Below are 14436 nucleotides of genomic sequence, written 5' to 3'. Positions count from 1 at the left end.
CATGCAAAGACTATCCTAGATCAGAGCCCTAATCTAGACACTTGCATGAAAAAGAGGACTCCACTCCTCAGCATCAACAAGCAACACTAAGCATCCTGCACTCCATCTACCCGTCCATACAGAAAGGTAGGTGGTAAACCACTGAAGGTTAGCATTACATCATCATAATCCATATAAGATTAATAAGAACTTTGGAAATGAAAGATATAATCAAGGATAAAGAATGACAATTCATACATAGTTCAACAATATTCACAACATGTAATAATCCAAGATCATTCAATATCATCATATCAAGTTCATATCAACAAGTGTATCTTACACATATCACAACCTCACCTTGTCAATCAACAATTAACAATTCAATCCGCAAGTACAATTAGCAATAATCAACCCTCAAACACATCTTAATGCAATTCAATCCACCAACAGTTTATGCAATGTCTCTAGACTCATCTAGATGCATGTGGTACCAAAAGACCTCAAGGTCGTCACCTTTGATGCAACAAAAACATCGTAATCACCTCCATTGGATATAAATCCACCACCATCAGTCATGTATGCATGAACATATGACCCAACTACAATGCATATGTTCACACAACAATAATCACCTCACCATCACCAATACTTGTATATATGCAATCATTAACAATTCCTCACCACATATCATATATATAATTACCAACAACATCCAAAAATCACGCAACATGAAGTTGCCACATAAACACACCATTAATCATCCTCACATAACATATAATAACTCTCCATAAAGGATTCACAATCAATTGATTCACAAAAGTCATCTTTAGTCAAGTTCGTCTCTCCAAGTCATAACTTAAAATTAATCGAACAATTAATTCAAAACCAAGTAAACCAGCTCAATAGCCTATGCCTTATATTCTCACAGTCCACGTGTGTGTGCAGTAGAGGATACGTAAGCATTTCATCGGCCAAATCCAACGAATTCATAAAAATCACAAGGTTCGTCTCCATTATCATTTTTCAAAGAATTTCCCAAAAATGAGTAAGTTCACCTCAACACAGCTTAACCATCACTGTTGCACTCTTAAAAAAATCAAGTTTTCAAAGATTAAAAACATTCCACAAGGATTGGGTCGACTTGGAACGAGTTACGCGGGATTTTTCAATAAAACGTTTCAAGAGTAGTTTCCCCATAACTTGCAAACCAAAAATCGTATTCAAGTCAAACCAACACCCTTAGAAAGATAAAAATATTCTCTGCAATATTCATGTTTATACCAAAAACCAGTTCATGACTGAAACGAGGGAAAAGGCGCAAGAATGCAAAACAGGGGTTTGCTGTCCTGTGCAACTCGCAACTGCGAGTGACCTTACTCGCATCTGCGAGTAGCCTCCAGGAAGCCACTCCTGCTCGCATTTAACTCGCAACTGCGAGTACGGTTGCGAGTTATGACAGTAGTTTCGGGAAAAAGAGCCATTTTCACCCCAAAACCCCAATTTTGACTCCCCAATGCCCAAATTTGATTCCAAAGTGTGTCTAAACATTTCTAAACATGAAAAGACACTCAATTCCATATAAAATTTGCCCCAAAACATTCTCTAAACAAAAATCTTCATTTGACCCATTTTCATCAAATATTCAAAAACAACACAAAACCATATCAAACTCTCCAATTATGATTACCCAGTGTTTTAATCATCAACAACAACATATATCAGCAACAACAGTAGCTATATCTCATGAATTTACCAACAATTCATCACAACAACATCTCATATTACCATTTTTGGACAAAAATGCAAAGTATATATATAACCACCACTTAAGCATGTAATTTCATCACTAACAACTCAATTATCATTCAAATTACATACTCGAACATTGCATCAAAACATGAACACGAATTTGAAAACAAATAGGTTCAATTCAACAATTTTACAAAAATGGGTAAAGAGAAAAAGTTGTGAATTATGGTTGAAACCTAACCCTCTTACCTCTAACACCAAGATTCTCTAACCCAAGCTTCAATTTTGCTCCTAGATGTTGAATCCCCTCTTTGCCTTCTAACCCTTGTTGTTGTTGTTGCCTCTAGTCTCTATCTCTATCTCTTCCCAAATGAAATGAAATGAATAATGTTTGTAAAACCTAGTTTCATCCACAACTAGAGTTTATATACTAGCTCTACTCAATTGGGCTTATCTCTTAAACATTAATGGGCCTAACCCATTTCTAATTCAACCTCAAAAATGTTACTACTCACTTACCGGTAAAATATAACACTAACGGTCACTCAACGGTAATTAAAATAATTACTACACCCTCTCTACTAACTAGGTAAAATAATAACTTCCACTAAACACTAAAAAAATAACTTTCTGAAAAATTACAAAATTGCCACTGCCCTCAAAATGACCAAAATGCCCCTAAGTCCAAAATGACTAAAATACCCTTCTAATACCGAATTCTACGATTCTCAACCAAAAATACACACAGAGGCAAATAATCACATAAGAGCACATATAATACACATAAATAAATAATAAAATAAAACTAGCGAAAATCAGGTTGTTACATCATGCACCTACCATTATATCACCCTTATGATCCTGTTTCTTTTTAGCAATTGAAACATGATAATCAAGCAAATAATAGCAAATGTTAACAGGATGGTTATAAAGCATAGCCTACAACATGAATAATTCATCAGTCCTCATCATTCCTATCTCTTTCCTAGTCTATCCATAGCATTAACATCAGGGTATCTACAAGCAGAAATAAGTTTTAGAGATAAGAGATTTATACCTACTCCTTTGCTTGTTATCTTTAAAATGGATGTCATGGTTGTGGAGTGTTGATTTCTTCCTTCTTGCATCATCATCTGAGCCAGCAATCTTCTTCCCTAAATTTTTATTTTTTTTTAAATTTTTTTTTAAAAAAAAAAAAATTTCTTACGCACGGCCGTGCCTACTTTCTGGAGTTTAGGCACAAAATTTTTTTTTTCAATTTTTTTTTTTTCTTTGCATCATCTTGGACAAGTACCTACAAAACAAATTTAAATAACACAAAACAAACAAAATAAAAGCAATAAAAGTCATGGGTTGCCTCCCACGAAGCGCTCGTTTAGAGTCATTAATTAGCTTGACGGTTTAGAAAGTGGTTTATCTATCCTATACCCAATCTTTCAGAAAGGGACAATGACATCAAACTAACATTCTCTCCCAAATCACACATGGCTTTGTGTATAGTTTCAGATCCTATGACACAAGGTAGGGAAAAGCTTTCTAGATTCTTAAGTTTAGGTGGCAATTTGTTTGGAAGTATTTCAATAATATTCATAAACTGCTCATCTAACTTGGACTCATCAAACCCTTGTGTTAATGGAATTTCATGCTCATGAGATGGTGAAACGAATGGCTTTTCATTCTCTCCTATGACTTTCTCACTTTGAGGCTCATCACTCCCTATCTCTCCTTCATTGTTCTTAATTTTCACAACGGGGTCCTCTAATTGTTTACCATCCCTAAGAGTAATAGCACTTATATGGTTTTTGGGGTTGGTTTCGGTTTGGTCTAGGAGAACTTCGGAGGATTGAGAGGAAGTAGCCACATGTTGGGGCACTTGAGAATTCTGAGTCTCAAGCATCTGACTGTGAGTAACTATGGAGTCTTCTTTTGATGTAAGTTTGGCAAGAGAGTCCTTCAAAAATTCAGTTTGATTTTTAAGCTCTTGGAGCTGCTCGGATTGATTTATACAAAAAATTTCTAAAAAAAGTTCCAAGCTGGATTTTTGAGGGACTCTTTGGTTGTTTGCATAACTAGGTGGTGGTGTTTGTTGTCCAAAAAGATTTTGAGGGGTTTGAAAAAAAATTTGGTTGTTTCTAAACCCTTGATTATATTGAGCATAGTTTACTTGCTCAGGACTTCTAACAACACTACCTAGTTCGCAATCAATGCCAATATGGCCAAATACACCACAAATTTCACAAGAAGGAGATGTAGAAGAAGAAGAAGAGATGACACTAACATTTTTGTTTTCAAATTTTTGGGTTAATGCATCAATCTTAACAGCTAGGTGATCATAGTTAGAAACTTCATACATACCTGCCTCCTTTTTAGAGGGTGAAGAATTAGTGATGGCTCTCTCGTTGGTCCACTTGTAATGATTTTGAGCCATGTCTTCAATCAAGGCGTAGGCTTCTGTGTAATTCTTGTTCATTAAAGCTCCACCTGCAGCTGCATCAACATAAATTTTTGTGGTATACAAAAGACCATTATAAAAAATTTGAATAATAAGCCAATTCTTTAAACCATGATGGGGACAAAGTCTAAGCATTTCTTTGAAACGCTCCCACGCATCGTAAAGAGATTCTCCATCTTTTTGAGTGAATTGTGTGATTTGAATCCTTAATTGGATGGTTTTAGAATAGGGAAAGAATCGGGCAAGAAAAACTTGCTTCATTTGTTGCCATGAAAAGATAGAACCAATTTCCAATGAATGAAACCAAGCACTAGCTCTACCCCCTAAGGAGAAAGGAAAGAGGTGCAGCCTTACGGCCTCTTGGTTTGCATTCAAGGTTCCACTGAGTCTTAAAAAGGTTGAAATATGAAAATTCGGATCCTCAGTGGGTGATCCGAAAAATTGATTTTGCTGCACTAAGTGAACAAGTGCAGGTTCTATTTCAAAATTGTCCTCAACCGTTGGGTACACAATAGCATCGTATGACTCATTTGAAGATGGGATTCCATACTCTTTGAGAGAGCGTTCCTTAGTCATATCGTTATTATCTTCCCAAGAAGTTAAAGGAAAAAGAAGAAATAGAGAAAGAAAGAAATAAAATAAGATAAGATAAAGCAAAAGATTTTTTTTTTTAGTCTAATCGTTAAAAAAAAGTTAACCAAAATGCAATAACTCCCCGGCAACGGCGCCAAAAACTTGATAGGCCAAACCGCAAGTGTACGGTCTATCGAAGTAATAGTAGTAAGAGAGAGTATCGTTCCGCTAGGGAGTTATGAATTTAATTAACTTTTAGAAAATGATTAGATGAGAAGAAAGTTTATAAAAATGGGGTTTAATTGCTGAAGGTAAATAACAATAATATAAAAGAGCCTTGGGATTATCGGTTCATCATAATAACAAATCTTTCACTAGACAAGACTTTAACTTCTAATTCCATGGTTTACACCTTAATTTCTAAAGACCGGTTTCCCTTTAGCCCCTCACCTTTCCGATGAAAGTCCGGTGAGAGTTTACCTCTAGTAACCAAGGATATTTCGCTGACTTGATTACTAGAAGATGCTTATAAGGATTGAAACTACTAGTGTCTCAATAATTGCAAAGACTATTTCGCTGCCTTTGCAATTATTGTTTAGATTCACTTGTTCCAACATCAAAGCTCCGCTCTCGCTTTATGAATTGATGTTTGGGATGATGGATTAACAATTATCAAACCCTCCACTTTCGCTTCTACAGTTTGATAATGGTTAATCCATGTTAAAACGGTGAATCTAAATTAGAAATTATGGTTACATAAAATTAGGGTTAAAGCTTGGTTCGTTAGGATTATGTCATTAGACTTTTCCAACAATCCCAAGACAAAGAAAAGTCTACTCACTAACGTTCATTGTAGACATGGGGGAAGAAGAGAGAAAGCAATAAAGTAAAAGAACAATAATATAAAAGTGAACTTTTATTCCAAGAACAAAAGATGAATATTTGTGATGGAGAGCTACTCTATTTATAGCTTTACAATTGACTTAAAATCTAAGCAACTACAAGGGCTATTCGGTAAAACTAAAACAGGGTAACTTGGGCTTCAAGCAAAAGCAGCAAAAGGCATCCTCAGAGGTGGCACGGCCGTGCCACATGTTGACACGAGCCGTGCCAAGCTTCTGACTTGGGGGCTTTATATTTTTGTTCCGAATCTTTTGTATTTTTGTTCCAAATCAGCTCCAGACTCTTTTCTTTTGCTCCAAGACACCTTCCATCCAATATTCATTCCTGAAATATAAAATATGCAATTGAAGTAAAAAGACTCAAAAAGGAAATAATATTGCAATAAAATAAATTCAAATCTAAATAAAACTAAACTAAATAATGCATAAAAATAGACTAAATATTGACTCATCACATATTATTTTCGACCCCATAAAGGAATTCATCAGGGGGATCCTATATCCCCTTATTTAATTGTGTTGTGTTTGGATAAGTTATCTCATCTCATTTCTTATGCGGTGGCAGCTGGTGGTGATTGGAAAGCTCTTCGTGCAGGACGAAATGGGCCTTTGGTGTCTCATTTGATATTTGCAGATGATTTGTTGCTGTTTGGTGAAGCTACAGAGATGCAAATTAATCGTGTTACTAAAATTCTTGGGAATTTTTGTAGAATGTATGGTCAACAAGTGAGTAATGAGAATACCAGCATATTTTTTTTCCAAGAATGTTAACCGTCCTACCAGGGAGAGAGTAATTCATTTGTCGGGTTTTAGAGAAACTCATACTCTTGGAAAGTACCTGGGTGTGCCGTTGAAAGGTAAAGCTCCTAAGAAAGAAGATTATCGTTATGTCATAGAACAAGTTAGTTCTAAGCTTGTGTCTTGGAAAGCTAACCATTTGTCTTTTGCTGGGAGAGTGACTTTGGCAAAAAGTGTTTTAGAAGCTATTCCCATATATCCTATGATGACTTCAATTATTCCAAAATCTTGTGTTGAGGAAATTCAAAGGATACAGCGCAAATTCATTAGGGGGGAGATGAATAATGAGAGAAAATATCATGCAGTTGGGTGGGACAAAGTCGTTAAGCCTAAAGAGTTAGGTGGTTTAGGTCTTCGTCGTCTCGATATGATGAACAAGGCTTGTATTCTAAAGCTGGGTTGCAAGCTTCAGATCGGAACTAATGATCTTTGGACAGAGGTGATGTGGGTGAAATATAGGTGTAATGATGATTTATTGGAGGTTACCGCGAGAGCAACTGATTGGAGTCTTTGGAAGGCAATAGGTAAGTTGTGGCATAAATTAAAAGAGAATTGCTTTTTGTCTTTAGGTAATGGAAGAGATGTGGATGCTTGGTCTTGTGCATGGATTGAACCTGGACTATGAGTAGCAGACTTAAATATTTCCATTCCAAGTGCCTTACATGATGCTAAAGTTTCAAATTTATTAGATATTAATGGAGCATGGCATTGGGCTTTGTTGAATCATTGAGTACCTGAAGACATTTTGGACAAAATTGCTAGTATATTGCCGCCAAAAGATGAGGCAGGAGCTGATTATTGCAATATTATAGTAGCAGATGCAGGACAATTTTCAATTGCTGCTATGTATCAAATTCTTTGTAACTTTCAGCCTAGTGGTGATAGTGCTAATTGGAAGGAAATTTGGAATTTAAAGGTACCGGAAAGGGTGCGCCATTTCATTTGGATTTTGCACTACGATAGGCTACTCACCAATTACAATAAAAGTAGAATGGGTTTTGGAAGTTCAATGTGTAGGTACTGTTGTAATGTTGTAGAGGATACATTGCATGTTATGAGAGATTGTCCTCTAGCCATGTCTCTTTGGTTAAGTGTAGTGCATTGGAGTGCTAGAGGTAATTTCTTTATTGGAGATTTAAAGCATTGGATCAATTTTAACATGAGTGACGAGGTCAGGTGGAATAACGAAGTGGATTGGAAGAATTATTGGGCTATAGCTTGCCATTGTTTATGGTATCAGCGTAATAAAGAATTACATGATGACACTTTTATGAGACCGGCTTCTCCAACTACTCGTGTTTTGAAGCTTGTTAAAGATTATAAAATGCTGATAAAGTTAGTAGAGTTGTTACTAGTCCGCATCGAGAAATGGTCTTTTTTGGCTGGAAACCACCTCTGAATGGTTGGGTTAAGTTAAATTTTGATGGATCCTACAAGGATAATGGCATAGCTGGTTGTGGTGGTATTATTCGAGGAAGTGATGGAGAGTGGTTGGGAGGTTTTGCGAAGAGAATTGGGAAATGTAGCGCTTACATTGCAGAGTTGTGGGGAGTGTATGAAGGGTTGCGGTATGTCAAAAGGTTGGGATTTCAAGTTGTAGAGGTGGAGGTTGATTCTTCTTTGGTGGTGAATATCCTTAACAATAATAAGAATGGAAGTATAATGGGTAGCTCTTTAGTTGCAAAGATTCGCCGTCTTCTTCAGATGGATTGTGAAGCTGTGGTGCGTCACTCTTATCGAGAAACAGATCAGTGTGCAGATGCTTTAACTGATCTTGGATGTTCCTTGCATGCAAATATTTGTTTTTATGAGTCTTGTCCGACTCAGTTTAGTCATTTGGTAGTAGTTGATGCTATGGGGGTTTCTGTCCCTCGTTTAATCTCAGTGTAGTTTTTTTCTCCTTTTAGCCCTCTTTGTAATCCAAAAATAAAAAGAAAACAAAATTATGATGTATTATATAAGGAGCTTTTTTCATACTATGCCTAAGGCCCGTAAAATTCTAGAAACGACCCTGATTCAAATGTAATATTCCGTATAAAATGTTATGTAGAGAATAAGCCAAAAAAATTTCTTTTTGATTAAAATAACGACATTCACTCAGTTGTTGGTGTTTTTTACTGCAGCGTGTTTGTTTTTATATTGGGTTTGTTTGTTAGCCGGTTGTATTCCCTATTGTATTTTCCCGTTTACTATATGTTGTTAAAAAACGACATTCATTCATTCAAATTGTAGAGAATAACTTAATTATTAACAAATTAAAAATTAGATCAAAGTTATTGTTTAAGCTGAACTCAGATCGAAGCTAATTTCTCAATCTAAATCTAGCAAACACCAAAATAAGACGGAAAAAAACAAAACAGCGTTATGTGAAGACAACGAACAAAGTAACGCATTGCACTAAGTCGACAAAATCACAAAAAATATCAAATATATTGAAATGTGTTTATTTAAATAAAAAGACATAAAAAAAAACTAATTAAAAAGAGAAAAAATATCAAATATTCTTAACATATTAATCAGAGTCCACTCGAAGTATGACACTAGGAACGATATCTTCTGGATCATGGACATCAGGATTCGAGACATGATAAGAGGATCATCACACTTCTCTGCTATGCTATAAAAGGTTTCCCCTTCTTTACCAACATAAAAGTCATGACATGGTGGTTTATCGGACAAAATGCCACTCTCTTTTGCATCATTAACTATAAGTGCTGCAATTAACACTATAGTAAAACTCTATATATACGAAACACAAAATGAGTCAGGCAATTTAATTCGCCCTTTTTCAGTAGATGAAGTGAAAAATGTTGTGTGAGACTGTGATAGCTATAAGAGTCCGGGTCTGGATGGTGTCAGTTTTGGCTTCATCAAACATTTTTGGCAAGAACTTAAAGAAGATTTTTTGAGATTTTGGTTGGAATTTCACCGTAACAGAATACTGTCGAAGGGAATCAATTCTACTTTCATTGCTTTGATTCCAAAAGTGGATAGTCCGCAACGCCTCAATGACTTTCAGCCCATTTCCTTGGTGGGTCGTTGTATGTACAAGGTGTTAGCTAAGCTTCTTGCTAATAGGCTTCGCATGGTCATCAGCAATGTTGTATCTGATTCACAGTCAACTTTTGTTCAAGGAAAACAGATATTAGACGGTATTCTTATAGCTAACGAAGCAGCTGATGAAGCAAGGCGTAATAATAAGGAAATGCTATTGTTTAAAGTTGATTTTGAAAAAGCGTACGACTCAGTGGACTTAAAATTATCTTGATTCAGTTATGATTAATATGAATTCTCCAATATTGTGGTGGAAGTGGATATCTGAATGTGTGGGAACTGCAACTGCTTCAATTCTTGTGAATGGGAGTCCGACTGAGGAGTTTCCTATTCGAAGGGGTCTCAGACAGGGGGATTCACTTTCTCCGTTTCTTTTCCTTCTAACGGCCGAAGGGTTTAATGTGTCAATGACTGCTTTGGTGGGTGCTAATTTATTATGTGGTTATGGTGTTGGTAGACACGATGAGGTGAAGTTGTCACATCTTTAGTTTGCGGACGATACTATTATTATTGGTGAAAAATTTGGTTGAACGTCTGTTCAATGAGAGCGTTGTTGCTTCTTTTTGAGGATATCTCGGGGTTGAAAGTAAATTTTAACAAAAGTATGTTGACGGGTGTTAATGTGCCTCAAACTTGGTTGTCAGAAGCGGCATCGGTGTTGAATTGTAGAACCGGTACGATTCCTTTTGTCTATTTGGGATTGCCTATTGGAGGGGATGTTAGGAAGCTGAGTTTTTGGAAACCTATGATTGACCGCATTATTGCTCGGTTGTCGTTGTGGAATATTAAGTTTCTTTCATTTGGTGGCCGCCTGATATTGCTTAAATATGTCATCTTCTCTTCCGGATTACTATCTTTCCTTCTTCAAGGCCCCTGCAGGTATAATTTCTTCTATCGAATCTATTTTTTTAAAAAAAAATAAAAAATTGGGGGTAATGAGGATTTCAGAAAAATTGCTTGGGTGAAATGGGACTCTATTTGTTTGCCTAAGGATAACGAGAATTCAATTTAGCACTCTTAGCCATAGTATTCACAATATCCATATACAACTAAAACACTTGCTCCTAAAAAAAAAAACTGAAATACTTGCTTCAAAAAAAAACTAAAAGACTATATTTACGAGACATAAATCTGTTTGTTTTAGTGGATGCTATTCTTTTATATTTTTTTTGTTTTTGTTTGAGGGGATTTATTTATATCGTTTGTCCCTAAAAGTTATGTGAAATATATTTGTTACTAGCCATAAAATGCACCTCCTTTATCTTCTGTTTGTTACGCTCTCCCTTAATCTTAGGTTTGTTACATTCTCCCTTATTATTATTAGTATAAATACTACCTTTGTGCATTAGAAGCAGTGTACAATACAATCTTTTTGTCTCTTAAAATTTTACGATATGGGAAGCTGTTGTTCTAGACCTACCGAAAAAGTAAGCGATGAAGATTATAGAAACAAGTTAAAGAATATGCTTTTGCATATTCAAAACTAAAAAAGCTGCAGAAGAACGATGTTCAAGGTGAATCAAAAATAAAAGAGTCCAAGGATGATATCACTACTTCAATGGCTGTAGGTGCTTGAAATCAAGGAGGTGGTCATCATGGTAGAGTGTTTAAGATTATAGCAACGATTTATTTTTAAAATCTTGTATGCTTTTGTTTTAACTTTTAAATAAAGTGGCAAATCTTATTCATTAGAGTTTTGTTAGTTATTATAATTTATAACATTCAATCGTATTTGTTCTCTTTGATGACTATTATGTTAACTTTTTTATATTGCATTAGTTTTGAATTAGTTGTGTTATGAATGTCAGAACAATTGTTTATTTATTTTTCTCACAGTCATCAAAGAGTTCATCATGAAAATTCTCATGATGAATGTAATTTAAATTGTTATTGCTTGTGCTCAATTGGAAATTTCCTCATCTTTCTTTCTTTTTAATTTTTTTCTATGAATTAAAGAGATTGACATTGACGTTAATCAAATGGGGCAAAAACTGAGACTCTTCGTAACAGTGTTTACTCTTTACAATTTGTTCGACTGTGTTTCAACTTTTTCTTTGTTTTAAGAAAACTATTTATATAATTACCTATTTTGTAAAATATGATAACTTTAAAAAATATATGTATTATAAATCGTTGAAAACGTAATAATATGGTATTGAGAGAGTTGACAAAATAACTCTCAAGATAGGAAAAGAACCGGAGTTTAATTTTTGAAATAGCACATTTACGAGGTAATCCAACCCTGATAAAAAAATAGACTATTTCTTTTTCCACCCTATGAGGTACTCACGCGCCCTGTAAAAATTCTAAAACTACCATTCGGATTATAAAATCCGAAATAATACGAAAACTGGTTCGGATTATATAATCCGAACTGTTTAGATATATAAGCCCAACTTCACCCCTCCCCCCATTTTACAGTTTTACTTTTAACTTTTCACTTTCTCTCTCTTATTCCAAAATCCAAACCACACAAATTTGCCCAAACTTGGAGTTTTTTCGCTCAAAATCATCGCATTTAAGGTTAATCAAGCAACAAATTGAAGGTTAGTACTGATTCCCCCGGTATACAAGCCTATTAGTTCGTAATTTTTTTTCCTGGACACTGAACACGTTCGGATTTTAAAATCCGAACTACATTGTTGCAGTTTGGATTTTAAAATCTGAATTGTTTCGGTAGCAATTATTTCACCCTGTTTTGTGTGTTTTCTGTTAATTGTGTGTTACCCTATTATGCATGTTACATGTATGGATCTTGTTGAGCGTAGAAGGGGTGATGGAGAAGCAATGCATGCTTCTATTAGGAGAGAGCATTTGGGGAAACTCGAGACGGAGGGTAGAATTCCCAGGCGTGGGGGTGGTGGGCGTAGGGCACGCCGTGTTGGTGCTGATGATGAGTCTGAGCCACAGTACAAGCCTGAGCCTCAAATGGACATGGAGATGGAGGTGGAGCATCCGATCGAGGATGATGCTGACGCTGAGGTTGAGGAGGAGATGGGTGATGATGATGATGAGGAGGAGCAGTAGCGGCGGTACTGGCATGTGCCGAAGCCAGAGCAGCTTGATGACTATCCTCGTGGGCCACACGAAACTAATGTGCTGACAAGGTATCATGTTCACGTGGCCAGGATGGCAGCTGATGGTGAGATAAGACACTACTATTTTGGTTAATTTTGTGTAATATACATTTGATTAATTTTGGAAAATTGTGCACTTTTTCCGTTGATTAATTTTTGTAATATACATTTGATTAATTTTGGTTAATTGTGCACTTATTATGTTGGTTAATTTTTGTAATATACATTTTTTTGTTAATTTAATGTATTATTTTAATTAATATTTTGTTTTTAATTTTTGCAGTGGCGGTGGAATTTAAAATGTGTAAACAACGGGAAAAAGATAGACGCAATACTTGATAAGTAAAACAAGATTGTCATGACAGCACGGTGGTGGCGTGATGGACTGAGAGCCACAGGTCTTCAATGGCTGCAGGATACCAGCTACAACCATATCGACCTTGGGTTGTGTTCTGCATTTAGGGAGAGGTGGCACAAGGAGACATCGAGCTTCCATCTTCCGTTTGGGGAGCTGACAGTGACACTTGATGATGTGTCCTTTTTGTTGCATCTCCCCATTGATGGTATGTTGTTGTCCCACGAGAGTATGGCAAGGCACGAGGCTATGGAGATGATGATTGAGCATTTAGGAATTGAACCGGGAGACGCATTGAAGGAGGTGATTGACACTAACGGTGGACATGCACGATTTAGCTACTTGAGGTAGATATTCAAGGAGCGGCTTTTGGAGCAGTTGGAGCCATCCAATGAGGGTGATTTGGTTTTGGCAAGGATGTTCCAGGAGCAAGCTCTCCGCATATATTTGCAATACTTGGTGGGTTTCACGCTTTTCACTGACAAGAACCCCTACTATGTGGATATTGCTTATCTGAAATACTTCAGAGACCTGGAGCATGTGGCTGGTTATGCATGGGGAGCTGCTGCACTTGCACACTTGTACATGGAGCTTAACAATGTCTCTCATTACAATACCAAGCATTTGTCAGGTTACTTGTCTCTGTTGCAGGTATAAATAAATTAGCATGTCTGTTTATTCATCTGTATGTATTGATTGTACAGAATTTCTACATATGAGAACCTTATTTCCAGAGGTTGTGCCTTGCCTTCAATGTGTTCAAACTGCATCAAAAAAATTGAATTCTATTTTCATTTGTTCTTTAAATGTGATTTTGCTTGCAAGCTTTGGTGCTAGTTTGCAAGAATTCTAATACAACCCTTCAGTTTGCCTCTACGGAGAACATTTGGCTTATTTGTGACAGAAATTGGTCCCCTCAATGCCAAGTTGTGATTAAATCTTGCATTGTGCACATCATCAATGCCATTTGGTATAAGAGAAATCAAATGCGATTTTATGACAAATCTATTCATTGGAAGGTTATAATAAATGGCATAATTCCTCCTGTTTATGTAAAACCAACAAAACCTCTTCTAGGGACATAAGAGAGTTATTATCGAAGAGTTTCAACATTGAATTACATCCTCCTAAAGCTCCATATATTGAAGAAGTCATATGATTTCCTCCCACTATCAAGTGGACGAAAGTGAACACTGATGGTGCTGCTTCTAAAAAGCCACCTAATGCTTCTGCAGGAGGGGCGGAGATCCTCTCCTGTTAATTCAGGTCATTCAATCTTTTTTCTTGCAAGCACTTCATTTTGTTAAAAAGAGTATTAAAGGCGCAGATCATCACTGGACACTCTCCAGTGAAATTCCCACAGGAGGGGATCCAAACCCCTGCAGGAGGAATTTTCGGAGATAGGGATAGTTTTTGTATTGGTTGATTTGCCCAAAACTTAAGGAATGTCAATGCTTTTCATGTTGAACATGTTGCTGCTATGCATGCTATGGA

At 36.2% G+C, this 14436-nt stretch overlaps 1 non-coding gene across 1 annotated transcript; it reads left to right on the top strand.

Moving 5' to 3' along the window:
• Positions 1-4289: 4289 nt before the first annotated feature.
• Positions 4290-4396, top strand: LOC146915052 (small nucleolar RNA R71). The gene has a single exon (XR_015017137.1). It is a non-coding gene; the product is annotated as a small nucleolar RNA R71 (small nucleolar RNA).
• Positions 4397-14436: the final 10040 nt, after the last annotated feature.

Source organism: Medicago sativa, chromosome 6 (assembly GCF_051527215.1).
Source record: "Medicago sativa cultivar Bolivia chromosome 6, Bolivia_mono, whole genome shotgun sequence".
Classification (NCBI taxonomy): Eukaryota; Viridiplantae; Streptophyta; class Magnoliopsida; order Fabales; family Fabaceae; genus Medicago; species Medicago sativa.
The sequence above is the reverse complement of the archived record's forward strand: the minus strand, read 5'-3'. Positions and strand labels throughout refer to the sequence as shown.